This window comes from Manis javanica, chromosome 1, assembly GCF_040802235.1.
Source record: "Manis javanica isolate MJ-LG chromosome 1, MJ_LKY, whole genome shotgun sequence".
Lineage (NCBI taxonomy): Eukaryota > Metazoa > Chordata > Mammalia > Pholidota > Manidae > Manis > Manis javanica.
The window spans coordinates 193,528,003-193,549,327 of NC_133156.1; the positions used below are offsets into that span (position 1 = coordinate 193,528,003).

At 40.0% G+C, this 21,325-nt stretch overlaps 1 long non-coding RNA gene across 1 annotated transcript in view; it reads right to left on the reverse strand.

The window, feature by feature from the left end:
• LOC118968046 (uncharacterized) overlaps window positions 1-21,325 on the reverse strand; it is a 120,253-nt gene that overhangs the window by 54,116 nt on the left and 44,812 nt on the right. The gene's annotated exons all lie outside the window — the stretch shown is intronic.

Genomic DNA, 21,325 nt, shown 5'->3' on the forward strand with positions numbered 1-21,325 from the left:
CTCTCATTCATGGGTTCTGCAGGAAGCCAGATCACACACACACAAAGAAAAAGCCTGCTTATTTCAATGCCTGTCCTTGTCTGTCATTTTTGAGTTTGAACACACCCACCTAGTCCCAGGTGTGCCAACAGTGGGGAAATAGATGTGACTGACTGTAGTGGTGATGGGTAGGAATGTTGGTAGAGCAAGACCCTGAGGAATAGCTAGAAGTGGGTCTCTTCCAGAGAAATATCCATTCATTCAAAAGGTATGTCACACCCTCATAGGCACTGGAAAGACAGCAGTGAGCAAAACATACTATAATCCCTGCCCATATGGAATTTTCATTCTTGTGGGAAATTTCTGTTTGTACCACAGGCCTTAAGACTTGCAGGATCAGAAATATGACTGGCTCCCACTGCGGTTCATCCTCCAGAGCTGGATATGAATTAATGAAGCCTAGAGAAAATGATGAATAAAACCAGAAAGTCGAGGCGATAGAAAATAGTTTTAGCTTGGAAGAAAAAAGTTGTGCCACCATGATCGCCATATTCCCTCTTTATTGTCTGTAGTCAAACTACTTGAAAAGCCAACTCATAACCAGAAACATATTTATTTACAATAAGAACAATGAGAAAATGTAGTTTTTTTCCATATAACCATCCTATTTTTTCCTTAGAGAACCAAATCTACCTATAACAAGCACAGACTCAAAGGCAATTAATGAAGTAAACTAGAGGTTAGTATCATCAGACTTAGCGAGACTCATCCATCTCACAACAGAGATAATCTTGCTCATAGGACTTGGAAAATTCAAAGCCTAACAGTCCACAGTCTCTCAGGCCTAGATGAGGATTGGAAGATAACTATCAACATTTCTTCTGTGAAGCTTCCAATTAAGCATATTAGCATTTCTGAAGGAAGAAGATGTCAAACACATCACAGTACAGTCTCAGAAGCCTGGAAGCCATTAGGTCTCTTGAGGGTAACTTTGTTGAACAGGGTTCTAATTCTATGTACAGATTAGAAGAATTAATGCTGAAGGTGCAATCTTATTTGTTTCATGTTCTCTATGAAAACAATATGAACTTAGACAAGCCTTAGACAATCTCTCTGTAAATTAATTTTGCCATCTTCAATTGAACAGATTGAATTTTATGACCACAGAGTTTCCTCTAAGGCAGATGCCAACTAGGTACCACACTTGATTTCACCTGAGAGAGGAATTCCTTCCAGGTCAACGAGGGCACTGTGGCAGGGTTGTGGCCAAGAAAAGGGTATTGAGTGCTGAAAGAATGAGAGAGACTCAAGTCAGAACTGGAGTTAATCACGTATGAGGAAAGTCTGAAGATGACAGTTTAGAATTAAGATAGTACATGTAGAAACTGGACTTATTTATTTATTTATCAGTGGTTGTCAACCCATTCAGACCCAATACTCTTTTTCTAAAACATGTATTTTGTTGTATGTTATGACAAAATAATCATAATGTTTGAAATTATGTAGAATCACTGTGCATGTCAAATAACTATAAATGCAGACTAAGAAGTACGGGTGGTCTAAATGGTAAATACAATACCTCATAAGATGCTCAGTGGTGTGACTGTCCAAAACAGTGAACGATTTCCTGGCATTGCCTCCAATGAAATGAAGTATGCTCTTATTTGACTTCCATGATGGTGACAATTTGGAGAAAGTTACTGTAAGTTAAAATTGTGTTAGGTATATAAATATTAAAGTAGAGATCTTCTCTAGGGTGGTTAATTTTAGACTTATATGCAGTTTTATAAAACTGAGGAAAGGCCAAGGTCATCTAGAATCCTTGCCTATGATCCTTATGTTGACCACTAATGCTCCCTAAGATTTCAAAGTGTTCTGTAAAAGGCAAGATTGCCCTCCATTTCTTGCCCTATCCCCTCAGTGGACACTGTAAAGAATATCTGCAATGAAGAAGGGTGGATGTTTAAAGGAGACCTGCAGGCTTGCATATCCCTGAGATCCAAATTGTATGATGTTTATTGTTTTTGGTAACAACGTCCCTCCACCAATTCCCAACCTTCAGTTATTCCACTGCTGTCTAAACTTTTCTGGGGAAAGGTATACTGTTTGCTCACTGAGACCATACTTAGCCTTCATTTGAACATGGTAAATCAAAATTTTCTATCTGCTCCACTAGGCTTTCCCTAGCTTCCTGGACCACTCCAAGCCCCATGGGAGGTCTCTCTGACTGGAAACTCAGTGCTTCTGTCTCACTGACCGTTTAAGCATATACTTTGGCTTTCAGTTTCCTCAAGTTGACATGAGTAACCCCACAGATAGGGAATTGACTAAAATGTTTTAAAAAGAATTGTGGCAGAAAAGGATATAAAATGCTTATTTTACCACGTTATCTGGTTTCTTTGCGAGCCTGTCATATGAGTCCATATTAATTTTCATGGCTGACCAGTTTTCAAGTGGCATAATCTGTGAGGGGTGTGTGTGACTATGTGTATGTACATGCCAGTGTGTGTTTTTGCTATGCAATATATTTATGAGCTGTATGGATAATTTACTCTTATGTCCAAGAGTCAATGAAAATGGGACAATGTTTTTGCACATTTACAAATTTTGTCAGGTAACTCAAAATGGAAATTTAAAATTAAATGAGGGGCTCTCTTGTCCCCTCCTGCCATGAGCCAGGAGTGCTTCCCTCTCACTTTATTTCTAAATAAAAGCCTGTACATTGCTCTCCTACCTTAAAAAAAAAAATGAAAGGAAAAAAAGACGATTAAAAGTGTTATCAAGATTGGATTAAAGATGGCGGCATCAGAGGGGAGACAGAGGCTTCCTCCTAAAATCACATATAATATGAAAATATAATTAATACAACTAATCCTGAAAGAGCAACAGGAAAGAAGACTGCACCAAACTGCATACACCTGGAGAAAAGAATAAACCTCACAGAACATGGTAACATACCAAAGCCATGGCCTGGCAGGACCCAAGCCCCTCCCCCACCACAGCTCACTGGGGGGAGGAAGAGAAACGGAGGGGGGAGGAAGAGAAACGGAGCGGGGAGGAAGTGGAGGCCTGGGACTGCTGAATACCTAACTCCGGAGATCTGCTCTGGGAGCACAAACCTATATTTCATGGTGCTTGCATGGTATTCTCGTGATTACTGGGCTAGAAAGCTAAGACAGGCAGAATTCCTGCAGAGACTGAGATTCCAGCCACTTGTGGAAAGCAGGGATCCATATCCAGCTGCTCTGGGACAAAAGAAAGGCAAGCAGTCTGAGAGACTTCTTAACAGCAAGAGGGCTGCTAAAGGGACAAGGATTGCAGAGCTTACTGCTCAGGAGAAAGGACACGTAGACAAAATTGTCTGGGTGCACTCTGCCCAGCAGGCTGGGAACTTTCACTATCTTCAGGCGCTCCAGCTCCCTGGCTGGATACACAGCTACAAAGACCCCACCCATGATATGCAGCCTACTGTGCCTTTCCCCCACCTGGCTTACAAACTGGCAAACCCTACCCTGGCATTAGGCCAGCCAGAGGGAAGACCTGTCTACATCAAGTACAAATGCAAAGCATAGAGGTTTATTCCTGTGTGCTTGGCCCACTGGTTCAGGCAGCAGAGACAGGCATAGCAGCCGGGAAGCAGGAAACAGCTCTTTCCTGCCCCCAGGCATGAACACCACACCTCTGTGACCCCAGACATTACTTCAGGGGCTGAGCAGCTCCAGAGAGTAGAGCTTCTGGGCACTAGAGGGAGCCATATACAAATATGAAACAACAAAGGAACCTGGTTCAAACAAAAATTATGAATACAACTCCTGAGAAAGATTCAAATGAAATTGACCTCATGAATCTTCCTGAAAGGGATTTCAAAATAAAAATCATTAACATGCTCATGGAGGTACAGAAAAATATTCAAGAACTCAGGAATGAATTCCGGTCGGAGATCCAATCATTACAGAACACAGTATCAGACATGAAACTTACAATGGAAAGTTTTAAAAGTAGATTAGATATAGTGGAGGAGACGGTGAATGAAATAGAAATTAGAGAAGAGGAATACAAAGTAGCTGAGGCATAGAGAGAAAAAAGGATTTCTAAGAAAGAAAGAATATTGAGAGAACTGTGTAACCAATCCAAATGGAACAATATTCACATTATAGCATTACAGGGGTACCAGAAGAAGAAGAGAGAGAAAAAGGGATAGAAAGTGTCTTTGAGGAGGTAATTGCTGAAAACTTCCCCAATCTGGGGAAGGCGATAGTCTCTCAGGCCATGGAGGTGCACAGATCTCCTAACACAAGGGACCCAAGGAAGACATCTACAGAACTCTACACCCAGAAGTAGCAGAATACACATTTTTCTTAAGTGCACATGGAACATTTTCAAGAATAGATCATATATTAGGCCACAAAAAGAGCCTTGGTAAATTCAAAAAGATTGAAATTGTACCAACCAGTTTCTCAGATCACAAAGGTATGAAACAAGAAATAAATTACTCAAAGAAAATGAAAAATCCCACAAACACATGGAAGCTCCACAACATGCTCCTAAATAACCAATGGATCAATGACTAAATAAAACCAGAGGTCAAGCAACATATGGAGACAAATGACAACAATAATTCAACACAGCAAAATTTGTGGGATGCAGTGAGTGAAGGTCATGCTGAGAGGGAAGTATATTGCAATACAGGCCTACCTCAGAAAAGAAGAGCAATCCCATATGAACAGTCTAAACTCACAATTAACAAAACTACAAAAAAGAAGAACAAATGAGGCCCAAAGTCAGTAGAAGGAGGGACATAATAAAGATTAGAGCAGAAGTAAATAAAATCAAGAAGAATAAAATAGAAAAAAATCAATGAAACAAAGAGCTGGTTCTTTGAGAAAATAAACAAAATAGATAAAACCTTAGCCAGACTTATCAAGAAAAAAAGAGAGTCTACTCACTTAAACAGAATCAGAAATGAGAAAGGAAAAATCACTATGGACACCACAGAAATACAAGAATTATTAGAGAATACTATGAAAAATTTTATGCTAACAAACTGGATAACTTAGAGGAAACAGACAACTTTCTAGAAAAATACAACATGCCAAGGCTGACCGAGAAAGAAACAGAAAATCTGAACAGACCAATTACCAGCAACGAAATTGAACTGGTAAGAACAAAACTCCTAGACAAATGGCTTCACTGCTGAATTTTATCAAACATTTAGTGAAGACCTAATACCCATCCTCCTTAAAGTTTTCCAAAGAGCAGAAGAAGAGAGAATACTTCCAAATTCATCCTATGAGGCCAGCATCACTCTAATATCAAAACCAGGCAAAGATACCACACACACAAAAAAAATTACAGACCAATATGCCTGATGAATATAGATGAAAATACATCAAAAAGATCATCCATCATGATCAAGTAGGGTTTAATCTACGGATGCAAGGATGGTACAACATTTGAAAATCCAACGTCATCTACCACATCAACAAAAAAAAAGGAGAAAAACCACATGATCATCTCCATAGATGCTGAAAAAGGATTTGACAAAATTCAACATCCATTCATGATAAAAACTCTCGACAAAATGGATATAGAAGATAAGTGCCTCAACATAATAATGGCCATATATGACAAACCCACAGCCAACATTATACTTAAGATTGAGAAGCTGAAAGCTTTTCCTTTAAGATTGGGAACAAGACAAGGATGCCCACTCTCTTCACTTCTATTCAACATAATATGGAGGACCTAGCCACAGCAATCAGACAACACAAAGAAATAAAAGGCATCCAGATTGACAAGGAAGAAGTTAAACTGTCCCTATTTGCAGATGACATGATATTGTACATAAAAAATCCTAAAGAATCCACTACAAACATATTAGATCTAATATCTGAATTCAGCAAAGTTGCAGGATTCAAAATTAATACACAGAAATCTGTGGCATTCCTACATACTAACAATGAAGTAGCAGAGAGAGAAATCAGGAAAATAATTCCATTCACAGTTGCATCAAAAAGAATAAAATACCTAAGAATAAACCTAACCAAGGAAGTGAAAGACTATACTCTGAAAACTACAAGACACTCATGAGAGAAATTAAAACAGACAACAATAAATGGAAACACATACTGTGCTCATGGATAGGAAGAAATAATATTGTCAAAAAGGCCATCCTGCCTAAAGCAATATACAGATTCAATGCAATTCCTATCAAAATACCAACAGCATTCTTCAATGAACTAGATAACATAGTTCTAAAATTCATATGGAACCACAAAAGACCCCGAATAGTCAAAGCAATCTTGAGAAGGAAGAATAAAGCAGGGGGGATGATGCTCCCCAACTTCAGGCTCTACTACAAAGAAACAGTAATCAAGACAGTTTGGTACTGGCACAAGAACAGATCCATAGACCAATGGAACATACTAGAGAGCCCTGATATAAACCCAACCGTATTTGGTCAATTAATATATGATAAAGGAGCCACGGACATACAATGGGGAAATGAGAGCCTCTTCAAGAGCTGGTGTTGGCAAAACTGGACAGCTACATGCAAGAGAATGAAACTGAAACTGCATTACTGTCTAACCCCATACATAAACGTAAACTCGAAATGTATCAAAGACCTGAACGTAAGTCATGAAACCATAAAACTCTTAGAAGTCAACATAGGCAAAAATCTCCCGAAGCAACTTCTTCCTGAACACATCTCCTCAAGCAAGGGAAACAAAAGCAAAAATGAACATATGGGACGACATCAAACTAAAAAGTTTCTGTACAGCAAAGGACACCATGAAGAGAACAAAAAGGCATCCTGTAGTATGGGAGAATATATCTGTAAATGACATATCCAACAAGGAGTTAACACCCAAAATATATAAAGAACTCACATCCCTCAACACCCAAAAAGCAAATAACCTGATTAACAAATGGGCAGAGGATAATGAAGAGACAGTTCTCCAAAGAAGAAATTCAGATGGCCAACAGACACTGAAAAGATGCTCCACATCACTAATCATCAGGGAAATGCAAATTAAAACCACAATGAGATATCACCTCACACCAGTAAGGATGGCCAGCATCGAAAAGACTAAGAACAACAAATGCTGGTGAGGATGCGGAGAAAGGGGAACACTCTTACACTGCTGGTGGGAATGTAAGCTAGTTCAACTACTGTGGAAAGCAGTATGGAGGTTCCTTAAAAAATTAAAAATAGAAATACCATTTGACCCTGGAATCCCACTCCTTGGAATTTACCCAAAGAATACAACTTCTCAGATTCAAAAAGATATATGCACCCCTATGTTTATTGCAGCACTATTTACAATAGCCAAGCAATGGAAGCAACCTAAGTGTCCATCAGTAGATGAATGGATAAAGAAGAGGTGGTACATATACACAATGGAATATTATTCAGCTATAAGAAAGAAAGAAATCCTACAATTTGCAACAACATGGATGGAGCTGGAGGATATTATGCTCAGTGAAATAAGCCAGGCAGAGAAAGACAAGTACCAAATGATTTCCTTCATTTGTTGAGTATAAGAACGAAGCAAAACTGAAGGAACAAAACAGCAGCAGACCCACAGACTCTGGTTTAGGGACTAGTGGTTACTAAAAGGGAGGGGTGTGGTAGGGCAGGTGGGGAGGGATGGAGAAGAGAATTGAGGGGTATTATGTTTAGTATACACGGTGTGGGGGATCACGGGGAAAACAGTATAGTACAGAGAAGGCAAATAGTGAATCTGTGGCATCTTACTATACTTGTGGACAGTGACTTCATTGTGGTATGGGTGGGGACTTGATAATATGGGTAAATGTAGTAACCACATTGTTTTTTCATGTGAAAACTTCATAAGAGTATATATCAACAATACCTTAATAAAAAATTAAAAAAGAAAAGTGTTATCAAATCACCAGTCCCTCTATTCCCTCTGGAATGACCCCTGTTCTGGCCTTCTTCTTATATAACCTGTACCAGGTACTATTATATTTTAACATATGCAAAGTAGCCCAGTGGGATCCCTGTACTGTATGTGCCTTAGCAACAACATTAAATAAAATAAAAATGTTTAAAATATCAAGTAATGATCTGAAGAACAGGTGTTATTTTGGAATTTCTTGGGGTTTTAAGCAGAAACCTGGTGTTACAAGGAAGTTATAATTTGAATATTTGATACATCTTGGCATCTGTTTGCAAGAATCAGACCCAAGAGATGGAGTTTGCCCAGCAGAGAAAGTGCTAAAACTCACTAATGCAGCATTCATCAGCAAAAGTCATCACTTTCATACTGTCATACAGTGTATAGACTTTGCTATCAGGATGATTTTTCTCAGCATCTTGAAAACTACTAGACCTTTTTAACCTTGAGGGCTGTCATTGGACATTTATCCAGAGACTGAGGAGAACCCTATACTTAGAGCTTTTTAAGATCAGTTAATAGGAGTCTTGACCCACCCACAAAGAGCTTAGTGCCTTGGCATCCAATACCAGTCCTTGGTCAACATCATCTGGGATCACAGCTCTGTTATCATTATCCTGTACATCTCTTTGGCCAGTGCACTGGGGAATGTTGTGTGTGCAGTAGATACATAATTAATATTTCTCAGTGACTCATTGGCTATTCCCCCATGAAGGGAAGCAAACAATCTCAATAAAACCACACTGTAGTGGCTGAAATGCTCTCTAGACTCAGGATGTTAAATATCCATTTTTAGTGCACTTGCTAAAAATAAATCAACTTCAGCTGGCCAGGGTCAGAAAAGCTATCATTTCTTATGGCTATTTTGAAATCTTTTCAGAAGCTTTTCTATCATACAAGCAAAGCCTATTTCTAAAAATACTCATTCAAGAACGTTAAAACCCCACCCACAAGTTCAATGACCATTTTACTCTGGCCAATAAAACTGCCTTCTCTTGAGTATTTTTTTTCCTCCTATCTCTTGAATAACAGAATGATATTCCAGAACCCAGAATCCTTTGATTTTTAAAATAAGATGAAATATTATCCTAGGGAGAAATGCATGGCTTATTTCATCCCTAGATAATCATTTCCATTTCTCAAAGACTCATTGAGCAAACATTGTTATCACTGTTTATACAACAAAATGTTCTTTCCAAAGGACTTTCAAATAAATAAATAAACTGTAGGATTTCTACACACTGCCAAGTCCTCAAATAGTTAAGTTGAGCAGTTTACTTAGAAAGGCTGACAAATTTGCTTCACTTCAAAATATCATTAACACCAATAACACATTTGCCCAAGCCTATTTCTAAGTTGTAAAAAAGATTGCTACAGATTAAGACCCTTGATATAATGCTATAAGCTCCTAACAATGGTATCTTTTATAGTGAAGAGCAACTGCAGACACAAATTGCCCTCTTTCCTGTACCTTTTTCACAAAAATCAATATTAAAGTAGTATCTGCCTTAACTCTCCCATACACTGCATGAGAAAAAACCACAGCCGTGCTTAGGACAGTTTAGGTCAATAAAGAATCAATACTGTGGTTGAATCTGTAGAAAGATAAAAGACTTAGAACTCTCTACACAGGGACCCATTGTTTTCTCTCTATTCTGTAAAGTAACAGAAGGTCATCATTTGTGCGTGTGTTGAGGGGGGTAGTTTTTCTTCTCTTTTTAAAGTTTTTTTAAGGTGCGTTAACTGTTGGTAAAAAGTAAAGGGGGCACAGTTCATAAAGGGGGGAAAAAGGGATTGTAGACACTATTGCTTCTACTCAATTGCGGGGGGGGGGGCTCTTTTCTGAGCAGTTCCTTCACAAGGATGGGGGATGGGCAGAGAGGAGTATGTTACACAAACCCACCCACAGTAAGTATGAGGTTAGGTGATACTAGAGAAAAGAGTCTGGATTAAAATTTTGGCTATGTTGTGCAGTCTTGGACAAGTTACTTTACTTATGCCTCAGTTTCCTCATCTACAATGACATAAAATATAACAATGTTAGCCAACTTATAGAATTTGTAGTAAACATCTGATGGGCTTATGGATGTCCTAGCACATGGATGACCTCAATGCTCAGCCCTTTTGCAATTTGATAAGGCCACCTGATTAGTTTTGGCTGATGACCATGAAAGGAAGTGGCACATTTAATTTCCAGGCTCATGACTTTCTTTCTCTCCCTGAGATGGCAAATTTGGAGGATGCCTTCTGTTGAGAGGTAGAGCCACAAAATCGAAGCCACCTATATCTGAGTCACCATGCAGAAGATGACTGTCCTAGAGAGTCACTCAAATCTGCAGTTTTTCTGTGAGAAACAAGTAAACATTTATTGTATTAATGTCACTAACATTTTTAGGTCATTATTTGTTGTTCTTACCATATGATAACCTAGCTTATGCTGACTATTAATTATTAATGGGGAATAAATTTAGAAAATGTCTGAAAATTTCTTACCACAATTCTGGGAACAAAATAGTATTCATTTAATGTGGTCCTTAAAAAGGTACATTCCAAGCAGGGGAGCAGTTTGAACAAAGGGGTGAAATGAAACAGCACAGAGCCATCAGTGATTCTACAAATAGAAGGTTCTTAGAAAAGAATCGTAACATACTAGAAATGGAAAACTTCTTTAAAAACATTCAAGTTAGGATTCCTGAAAGAGTGTTGTAAGCAACATCAGTCCTATTAAATATGGGAAAAGTATTTCACTGAAGAAATTTGGAAAATGTTGCCTACTTAATCTCCCACTTAAAGATTCCTAATGTACATTATATTACATTAGCTAAAGGCTAATTATATTACAGAGCTAAAGGCTCTGAGAGGTACTGCAATAGAGAAAGCTGATAAATTTCATTTTTTTCCAGGATGTCTCAAGTTTATTTGACTATAAAATGCTTTTTCCATGTGCTTCCAATTAACTTCCTACAGATGGCCTTGTTATTGTCCTCAAAGAGCTTATCAGATAAATTTTTAATAAATTGTTCAGCTACATTTAACACTAATACTAGTTAAGAATTAGGTTCAGCTATGCATAATGAGAAATCTATATAACAGTGGCTTTAATAATACCAATAACAGCCATACTTACAGCCTTACTTTAAGAGTTATTTTCATAAGCTTTACATATATCTACTTAATCCTCAAACATCCTCCCTTACGTAGTAAGGGATCTGAAGGTCGAAGTCCAAGGTTGATGTGTCAACTCAAAGTTTTAAGTTTCTGTAATACTATTGTCCCTTATCTCATGTTCAAGCCTATGATAGCTCTAGACTTTAGGAAGAAGGAAAACGTGCTTAAAGTTTGCACACTCTCTCCCTGTTAAGACCCATCTTAAAATGTCTATTTATGCCTCTTGTTTAGAGCTATGCACATAGTCATACATTTATGCAAAGAAGTGAGGAATGTAGATTTGATTTTTGTTGATTTACCTGAGCACCTTGTTGCCCCCAGCCCCACGTGCACTTTAGGGGAGGAGGAGAATGGACATTGGGTAGGCAACAAGTCGTTTCTACCACAGTCTGGTGCATGACTGGATTTTTCTCTCTGCTTTTAGGCCGTGTCAATACTGAGCCTTTGCTTATCCATGTATGAGAGGAAGTGCAGACATGACGGAGAGTTAGAAATAATATGTCAAGAATATATCTACAATTAAAAAGAAAAAAGGAATAATTGTCAAGACTGAACCCAAGGAAACACCAACTATTCCTTACCTTGTTCAGAGCTATCCCATAATGGGAGGTCAGTCTCCACAGGCCAAAGAATGAGGTAACACTACAGGTGATATCCCATATGGAATCATTGCTCCTCAGCTTTAAGGGAGGGATAAAAAGAGTCTCCCCTTACTTAGTGTGTAGTGAGGATATTACAAAAGTTAATCCAAAGAAATTCTCAAAATAAAGCATGATCTAGCAAGTGTTCAAAAAGGTTAGCTATTTTAGCTCTCACCACTTTTAAGCTCTCACTGGCTTTTAAATACTTACAAAGTGGCCAATGTACCTCTTTATAGAGTCCAGTTCAAGGACATGATGTGGGCTCCACACACACACAGGAGGAAGCATTCGCAATTTCTGGAAAACACTGCTAAAGCCAGACACATTTCCTTGCTGAAGTAGTGAATCAGAGCCGCCAATATGGATGTCATGGAAGATGTTAGGGTGGGAATTGGAAGTGGGGTACACACTCTTCTCTCTTAGCCTGTAAGTTGAGGGGACCCCCAACATACCTCCAATCCCCAAGGAATACCAATGACACTTATGTGTATGGTAAGACTTAAAATGTATGGAATTTCTGATCAGGACTTATTTTTCTTTTCCTGTTCTTCCCAGGAGGTGCATTTCTTGAACAGCACGTATATCCCAAAGTATGTCATTTGCTTTTCCTACGGGTGCCCAAAACGTATGATAGATTAGGCATTTATACATTTTGTCCCCCAAAACTAAGAATTGAAGAAACGTTTTGTCACAACTGTTCTCACTTTCCAAACTATAAACACTGAGGAACATCCTTCCCCAGGATGTCATTGTTTCAGCATGACTAATCAGAGAAAATTGCAACACATTGTTTAGCTATCCAATTAGGCAGAAGTATTGATTAATTCTCACCTGAGGGTTCCCTGCTCCAGCTGCTGCTCACCTCATCACTCCCTGCTTTCCCCGTCTTAGTTTCTAGAGAAGTTGAGCAAATAAACACTGGGCAGAGGAGGGCAGGTGCTACATGTCTGTACATCCTTCTGTTGCTTTGTGGGTACTCCGCACTCAGCCCAGGGCAGGTATCCCACCTTCTCCACCACCGCCACTTTTCTGGGCATGTGGGTCTGAGCTGAAGCACTGTTCCTGCTGCTGGAGCCACAGGGCATGAACCTGTTCAGTACCCCCCGTGAGCTGTATTATGTGCAAAGTACCCCAATCATCCATACCAGGAAGCTCATGTAGAGCAAATGACAAAGAGATGGGAAACAGAGACAAAACTTTTTGTCCTGGACAAAGCGGGATTGCAGTTGCCCTGGCCATGGCCACAGTAGCTCAGAGGTGGCCTGAGGATTGGTTTGCATACAGATTTCGGCTTCTGACAAGCTTCTGATCATATCCAGGTTGAGCCGCTTTCAAACTGGGTGGCCTTTGGCAACTTACTTCCTTTTTTTCTCCAAATTGTGGTTTCCTCATCTCCAAAGCTGGGATGGCATTATTAACCTCATTGGGCCAGTGGGAAAATTAAATGAGGTGTCAGAAGTAAAGGACTTAAGGTAGTGACAGGAAAACAGCTATTAGTCTTTTTTTTTTCTCTTGAAGACCCTTAAAGTGACACATTGAATCTAGGCTCCAGGTGAGAAAGAGACAAATGGAAAGAAGAAAAGTGTATTCACGTTTATGTACTTCAGTCTATGTCACCGTCATAATAATCCTCATCTTGAGAGAGAAAAGGAGAGAAAATAACACATGCACAATGTCAGAGTCAACATATTTCTGCCAATGAAGAGGGCATTGTACTATTTGGAGGTGGCAGGGCAGCTAAGTGCCCAGTAGCCTTGTTCTGGTCTTTGGGGGCTCATCGGGGCCCAAGGAAGCTGAGGCACACTTCACCTCCTTTGGGGTTAGTCACCTGTCAGTCATACTCCTTTTTTGGCTCACCGCCCAGCAGAAATATTGCTCTTCCAGCCACCCCCGCCCTCTGCTCCCATTCAGTACTTGCATCAGCTCTGCCAACTGGTTTGGGACAGGCTTAACATCAAAGTCTTTTATTTGGATTTTTCCTTCATCTCCGACTGACTCCATCCCAAACTCAATTTCCTCTTTCTTCTTTTTCAATTAACTACAGTTGCCCAGAGCTGGAGAGATAGAAGGAGATACTAGGGGCATACATCTGTCATCATTTATCTGGTAGTGTATGGGGTATGCTGGCATTCAGATCCCTAATATAGCCTGTTGGACTCAAATAATTCTAGACATATTTGATTTTTGTAAAAGATAGAAACAACACACAATGAGCCTTTACATCAACCACCCAAGGGGGCATTTAGGGAGAATTTCCAATCTATTCATGATCTGTTATTTCCAGCCCCAGAGTTTCCATGGTATAGCAGAATACCTAGGGACTCCATATGTTATGGGAACACAGCAGAACCAAAATGAGTTGAAAGAAGAATGCATTAGATTCAAACATGGGATGAAACAGTATCCAAGGACCCCTGTTTCATTGTCTCTACCTGGGACTCTGGGACAACACAGCCATCTCAGCCCCATTCAAGTGTGACACTTCTTTTGAATATGACAGTGGCGGCGACCTTGTCATTAACTGATGCTATGAGCAGCATTTCAGCTTTCATAATTCAGTTAATTTTCAAGCCACTGGATACTGATCCCCCAGTATAATTTTCATATAATTAAACCGCATACACTCACACACATTCTCACCCACACAAAACATCCACAACAGCAGCAAACAGCAGAGGAAAACAAAACTGGAAACCCAGAAAAGCAAAAAGCAAGACTCAAATCTACTTTTTTGATTTCCTTTTATTACAGGCATGTAAGTGCCGAAGAGAAATAAGCAAAAGTTATTTGGGGTTGAAGCAGGTGGACGGGGGAGGGTTTATTTTTCCTTTCCTGTTAGTGTTAGTACGCAAAAGCAGAGTACAGCCCCAGTTCAGCACTCTTTACTGACCAGTTACATATTACACATACACCCGGGGAAGAAAATCTGATTGGGTAAAAGGCACTACATTTTTAACTTAAATAATAGTTCCAAATTTTATGGAAAAGTCTTGCAAAGGACATTTAGGTTGTATCTTCCTAATAGCAAAAATCTCAATGAGAGCTTAAAATTTCAACAAAAATGCTTGACTATTTGGGTAACTAAAATCTGACTTTTAAGGAGAACAACTGGTTATTTCATTTGTAATAGCAGAGGTTTGAATTAATGCTGAAAAAAACCAGTATATCAGAAAATTTATGTGTTTGTTTTTACATGAAGGTCAGGTGAAACCTGCTAGATATGTGTCTTCACCATTGTGTTCTCTGAACTTTTTATTTGCATGAAAAGTAACACAAAATTCAGAAAATTGAGTTTCTTTCCTAACTGGATATGATCTTTTCTCACCTACATAATCGGATTTTTCTCAAGGTGACTTGTCACATCATTATGGGCCCTTCTCTTGATTTTTTTTAAGTAACATCACAATTTTAGGGTATTTTATCTGCTGCTAAGAGAGATTCAAATTAATATTAGCCTGATGCTGATACTGTGTTTCACAGGAAAAATACATATGAAACTTAGGGATTTGAGAGGATGGAAACACTAACCAGATTGTAAATCCCTTGAAATCAGTTTTATTATCCCTCCCTGTTCCTCTTTCTCTTTTTCTCTTTTTTTCTTTTTGTTACCTCTCTCTTTTAATCTCTTACTTTCATAGCCTTGTTTGCCCTTTATCATTCCCTATTTACACTCAGAGGGTAGCGGAAAAATAGGAAAATAGTAAATATTCAAAGAAATGTTGTTCTAAGAGCTTGTGCTCTCATCTCTCTAATATGTAAATAATTTAAACAGAATCTGGCCAAAGTTCTTACAATGGCTCAGTTAAAATTCCACCACTTAGTTGTGGAAGGCAGTCACTTGGGAATTAATTTCAAACTCTGTGTTTGGAGTGACCAAATACGCTATGTGGTAGAAAATATAGGTATTCCAAACTTGGAGTAACTTAAAATGCTAAGAGGAGTGCAAATTACTGAATGTATAAATGATAGTGAAAAAATGATACACACAGACATGTTAACATTATTTATTGTTGTCAGTGGGATTTCAGATGAATTTCTTTGTTCTAATAATGTTCAAAACATTTTACTCACTCCCAAATCAGTATACAAAGTGGGTATTTGGGGGGTATTTTTCTCCTCTATCTTTACCTGTATTTTACTTTATTTTTTAATTTAAAGAACACATTGTGCATGGGTAGGTCCCAGGATACTGGAAAAAGTGATAATGTCTTAGGAGGAAGATGTGGGAGAATCAATAGGTGCGGGTCAGGCCCACCACCATTCAGCCTCTCTTTTTCATTCTTGTCTGTCTTATTAGACATTATTTTGCCAAGACTTGAAACATCAGAATGACAACCCTGCAAAAATGAAATGAAGAACCGAACAAAAGAAAGCTCCCATGGCACAGATGCTCAGCTCTCTGGAGGCTTCCCCAAGGACAGCTTGCTCCCCGGCTGGGCGCCACCTCCGGAGGATGGAAACCTGCCCAGTTCTCCTGAGAGGTGGTCCACCTGCCAATGGGTCTCAGTGTCAGAAAGAATTCTGTGATACCCATCTTGCATTCTCGTTTCCTGAATCTCTTCACATTATCCTCAGTGAGAACCCAGCTTCTAGGTGAGGTAATTCTCTCCTCTCCTGCAGCCCATGCCTTCTGGATTTTAGTAGACGACTGACTATCAGGTGCCCCCACTTTCTGCTTAGCCAAGCTCTATACGTTTAGTTTTTTAATCTTTCCTTGTGAACTAGTCTCTCCAGCCTCTTAATCATTCTTGACAGATGATTTACCCAATAATTTGCCATCAGAATGTGAGATTGTTGTCTGAAAGTATATCAATGTAAATTATTTAAAAAAATTATTAGCACTGAGTCATTGGAGAGAGAGAAGAGCTAGCCAACATAAGTCTTTAATGAGAGAGCTAGGACAAGAATTACAGCCTTCTTAAATGAAAATACACACATGATCGCCCTGTGACCAAGAGCTCTGAGCCAATGCAAGGGAAAGTCTTCCCTACCTCATGGAAAATAAGTGCTATTTCTAAAAGGGCATGTTTGACCATTTAAACCTTCATGCAGTAGTTAAACCAAGGAACTTTTTAAAAAGTTTTATTATCACTCTGTTACAGAACGAACAAGTTCTAGGAATAAAAGCCAGCTCCCCTATCCCAGGCAGTGCTTGCCTCACCTTCACACTTTTGGCAGAGGTTCTTGGGAAGGAGGTGGAGGGAAGAAGAAAAAGAACACTGTATTTTCTGTTCAGCATTGCATATAAACTCCCCAACACGGCCTAGGAATTCTCAAAAGCTTTCCGATCTTGTTACAGCCTGATATCATATTCGCCGACAATGACATCATGACTTTTAAGGGTAGGAATCCACCGGCACTGGTATCCTAACATGTTCCCGACCCATCCAGATCTGGCATTTGATACTTTTCCTTAACAATCTTAAGTTTCAAAAGTTTTCTCTGGGGTTTGAAGACTTCAACCCTAGTTCCTGGATAAGTTTCTATGTGTTTACAAACTGTGAGGCCAACCCTGTGAGTAGCACCTTATAAAAGAGGCCTGGCCGGAAGGGAGCTTTACTGGAGGGAGGGTTGATGGAGAGTTAGAAAAGAGACAACACAGTCTTGGTTTAAGCAGTAATGCTTTCTTTTTCTTTTTCTCCAAGTCCAGAATTTGGCATCTCCTCCATTCCTCGTGTGTCTACTCTGACCAATAATTCTCACCACAAGACCAAAAAAGAAAAAAAAAAAATCCAACCTTTCTCATAGAGCCTCTGGACTAACTTTCCAGAAACAATGGCACAGCCCTTATTTTTCTAAAGTACTGAGAAGACAAATGGAAAGTCTGAATTGCAGGTTCTCAAGCAGGCAGAGTAGAGACCATTAACCCAATCTTTCTTCACAAGAAAGGCAGCTGGGCTAGCAGCTGGGATAGGACACCATATCCTTCTCACCCAGGAGTCTGCTAAAGCAGCTTCTCAAGCCGTCTGTGGCAAAAAACCCATCCATCCATTTTGTACTGTTTTTTTTTAATCCATCATGGACCTATATGTGTCCTACTGAGCATGACCAGTGAACAGCTTCACAGCATGAAATAACCCCACACAAGGTCAACATCTGAACTGGTCTATTCTTCCATCAGAGAAAGTAAGGCACTGCTCATTCACTCGAATACTGTGGCAATGTCAAATTGCTATGAAAGTTTCTAACCACTTACTTTCAATTTCTGTACTTGCCATGTCATGGACCATTTCTAAATCGTTTTGACCTGCCAGCCAGCCACTACACTCTGAGTAGCACTGAATTAGAGCAGGGTCAGCAAAGTAAGCCTGTGGGCCAAATCCCACTCAACATCTGTTTTCGTAAATAAAGTTTTGTCAGACACTTATAAATTGTCTATGGATGCTTCGCACTACCATGGCAGAGCTGGGTAGTTCAACAGAGTGTGTGGCCTGTAAACCAAAAATATTTACTATCTGGCCCTTTAAGAAACAGTTCATGGACCCTTGTTGAATGATAGCACACTAGGTGACAAAACCTTGGGGAATATTTCAGCAAAGCTTACACCACCTATCCTTACACAACCCACTCCCCTTCCAAGAAGAGATGGGATTTGATATTTCTCACAAGCTGCTTGTCCTGGTGTGTACTGTTCTTTCCCCAAAGGAAGAGGCCAAGGCTGCTTTGTACTTCAGCGCACAAGCCTACCTAGAGGAGCTTTACACATCCATTTTTTTTTATATAAAAGAAAGCCTTTCTGGGCCTTCTCCACATGTATGTGTATGTGTGCATGCGCACTTACCTGCACGTGGGTCTAGGAAAGCGCTGCAAGGCGGAACCAAGTCTCTGCAAACTTGTGGTGAGAATCGCCGGGGAGAGCCCACTGACCGCGCTCATAAAGAGAGCCGCTCGGGCAGAGGGAAGGAAGGGGCGTAGGGGAGGCGCTGCCTGCCTGAAGGGCCTATATTGCTTTAATCAGAAACAGCTGTGGCCAGTTTAATGCTATCATAGGGCTCATATAGATGTGACATCACGTAGAACTAAAGCTTGGCCAAGGATTTTACTGACAAAATACCTTAAACTCTGAGGATTTGGTTACAAATTTGTATGTGGCATGTTTTTTGAATGAATTCACAACTGGGAGCCAACACCACATGACATCCCCTTCTAGTAACTCAGAGGGCTGTAAACAGGGTCGGTGGGGTTTTTTTTAAGCTTAGAATTGAGATCTTTATTAATTTTACACTAAAGAGAAGTAAATGAATTTGCCATCATCCCAGTTTATTACATGTGTAACTAGAAAGACTTTCATAATCAGACCAGTATCCTGGCCAAGCAGGAGGAACTGGAAGACACTTTATATTCTAATTTCAAACTGCAGGGTATCCCAGGTGGACTGTATAGGATTTCCTGTAATTTACCAGCAAAATAAGCAGTCTACAGGAATAGGTTTGCCATACTGTACATTTGTATTAATTACCCAGCAGGATAAAGTGATTTCTTTGTGATAGAAAGAGATGTGGATCTACAGGAAAATCATTAAACGAACCCAGGAAAAAACAGACACTTTTCCGTTGTTAAGCAGTTTGGTTGGATTCAGGATTGGGGTCTGGGAGTGTGTAATTGGTACCGTTTTTCTCACACTAAGTTTTCTCCAGGAAAGGAAAGGAAAATAGTCTCCACTGAAACTAGCAACTGGTGAGAGAAGTGCCTGCTGGCCTCTCTGAGCGGTACCAGGAAGTGTAAGGCACAGCACCTTCCCTCAAGCAGTGCTCATTAGAAAATAACATGCAAGATTATAACAAGGATGCAAAGCAATCATTTGCTAAGTGGAAAAGACAATAAGTGCCAGAGAAATTCGGGGGAGGAGAGCACATTGTAAACTAAAGTCATAAAAGAAGGCTTTATGGCTGGGCAGAAATGCGGAAGGATCCCCCAGGAAGAGTGTAATCCAGACAGGTCCAGGAGACAGGAATCCCAGATAGTGAAGCGCAGTGGAGAAGAGGGATTTGAGATGAGGAGCCAGGTATGTGCAACAGGGGCTCAGGTGATGATGTGTAGTCAGGAGCATTCCATATGAGTTCAGTGTGAGGTTGTCGAAAAGTAATGGAGGGAGAGGGGCCAGCAAATTGACAACTGCTGAAGGAGCTAATCTAATCACCACAACTCTTTGAGGTAGGTCTTATCACCATTCCCATTTTAGAGATAAGAAAACTGATGTCTGTAAGAGCTAAATAGCTTGCCCAAGGTCATGAGGCAAATAACTGACTCAAGCATTCAAATTACATCCATTCAATCCAATGTATATTTTTATGCTATCTTAATGTTATACAACTCTACTTGCCCACCAGAATCTTGCTTGGAAATTTACAACCTACCCCAGCAGATTCTGACACAGCAGCTGTCTGGGTGGTGACTTGGGGGATTCTCCCACTGCAGCCTGAGTTTCAGAGAAAGCAGAGCTTAGGACAATGGTGTATGTGCTTCTACTTGATTTGGAAGGTGAAGCCCAGGAAAGCTAAGCAAGGGGAGTGGGAACGAGGCAGGAGAGAGAGTGCATGGCTGAACTGGTCCCTGCTGGGTGGCGAGTGTCACTGCTTGCTCCATATTGTAGATTTTATTCTAGTAGGATACTGGATGATGGCTCATTCACAACCCTTGGCTAATGGGAGGCAGCGGGGAGATACATATGCTGGCTTCTGCCTGCCAGTGGTCAAGTCTCTCCCGTGGGGCATCAGTTTCCCTACACTGGGAGCTATGCACATGAGTTACCAGTGGTCCTGTGGCATCGCATGCTTTGGCATCAACAGGGGTGAAAACCAGGTGGGGGAGGAGGCAGATAAACCTGTTTATCCCTGAAGGGGTAGTTGTGTGGCCAAAAAGTCCACCAATGAGCTGAGATAAACTGAAGTGGCACATGAAGGCATATGACTCATATAATAAGACTTTTCTCCTAATTCCATGAAGAGTTCATTTTTTTATCCTCAGGTTATCTTAAAAACAGTGCCACAGTACTAGAAGAATGCGCAGTAAAACACTGAACAAGAAGTCCCAGAGATCAAAATGCACCTTCCCCCACCCTCTCAGGCCTTTCCCAGGGATACGGAAGGGCACATTTCATCAGAGACCAATGTGGAACAGTGTCTTTACTGTTTAAATAAGAAACTTGTTCTGGGAATATCAACTGATGTCATATAGTAACAGTGCTACAGAATTATTTGCATCCAACTAATGGGGAAGAAAGGCCAGAAAGGATTTTTCTTCATTTCAGTGTTTTTCTTTCTCTTCTGCTAGATGAAGATATGTGCACTGTATAAACAGAAACTGAATATATTGTAAAGATAGACTTCCAGGATGTTCAATGAATGAAAGAATGAATGAATGAATGGATAAACTAAGACCCTGAGTAACTATCCATAGTACAGACCAGCGGTTCTCACGCTTCAGCGTGCACCAGTTACCAGGATGTGGGAGGAGTTATGAGAATACAGATGTTTCCAAATGTTGGTGATGCTGCTCTTCCCAGGGACCATACTTTGAGAACCAGTGGTATAAACTAACTTAAATCTGTCATTTTTAGTCAAGCAAATGCTAACCTGATGATTATGGAAATACACAGAGATTATTTTATTTTTT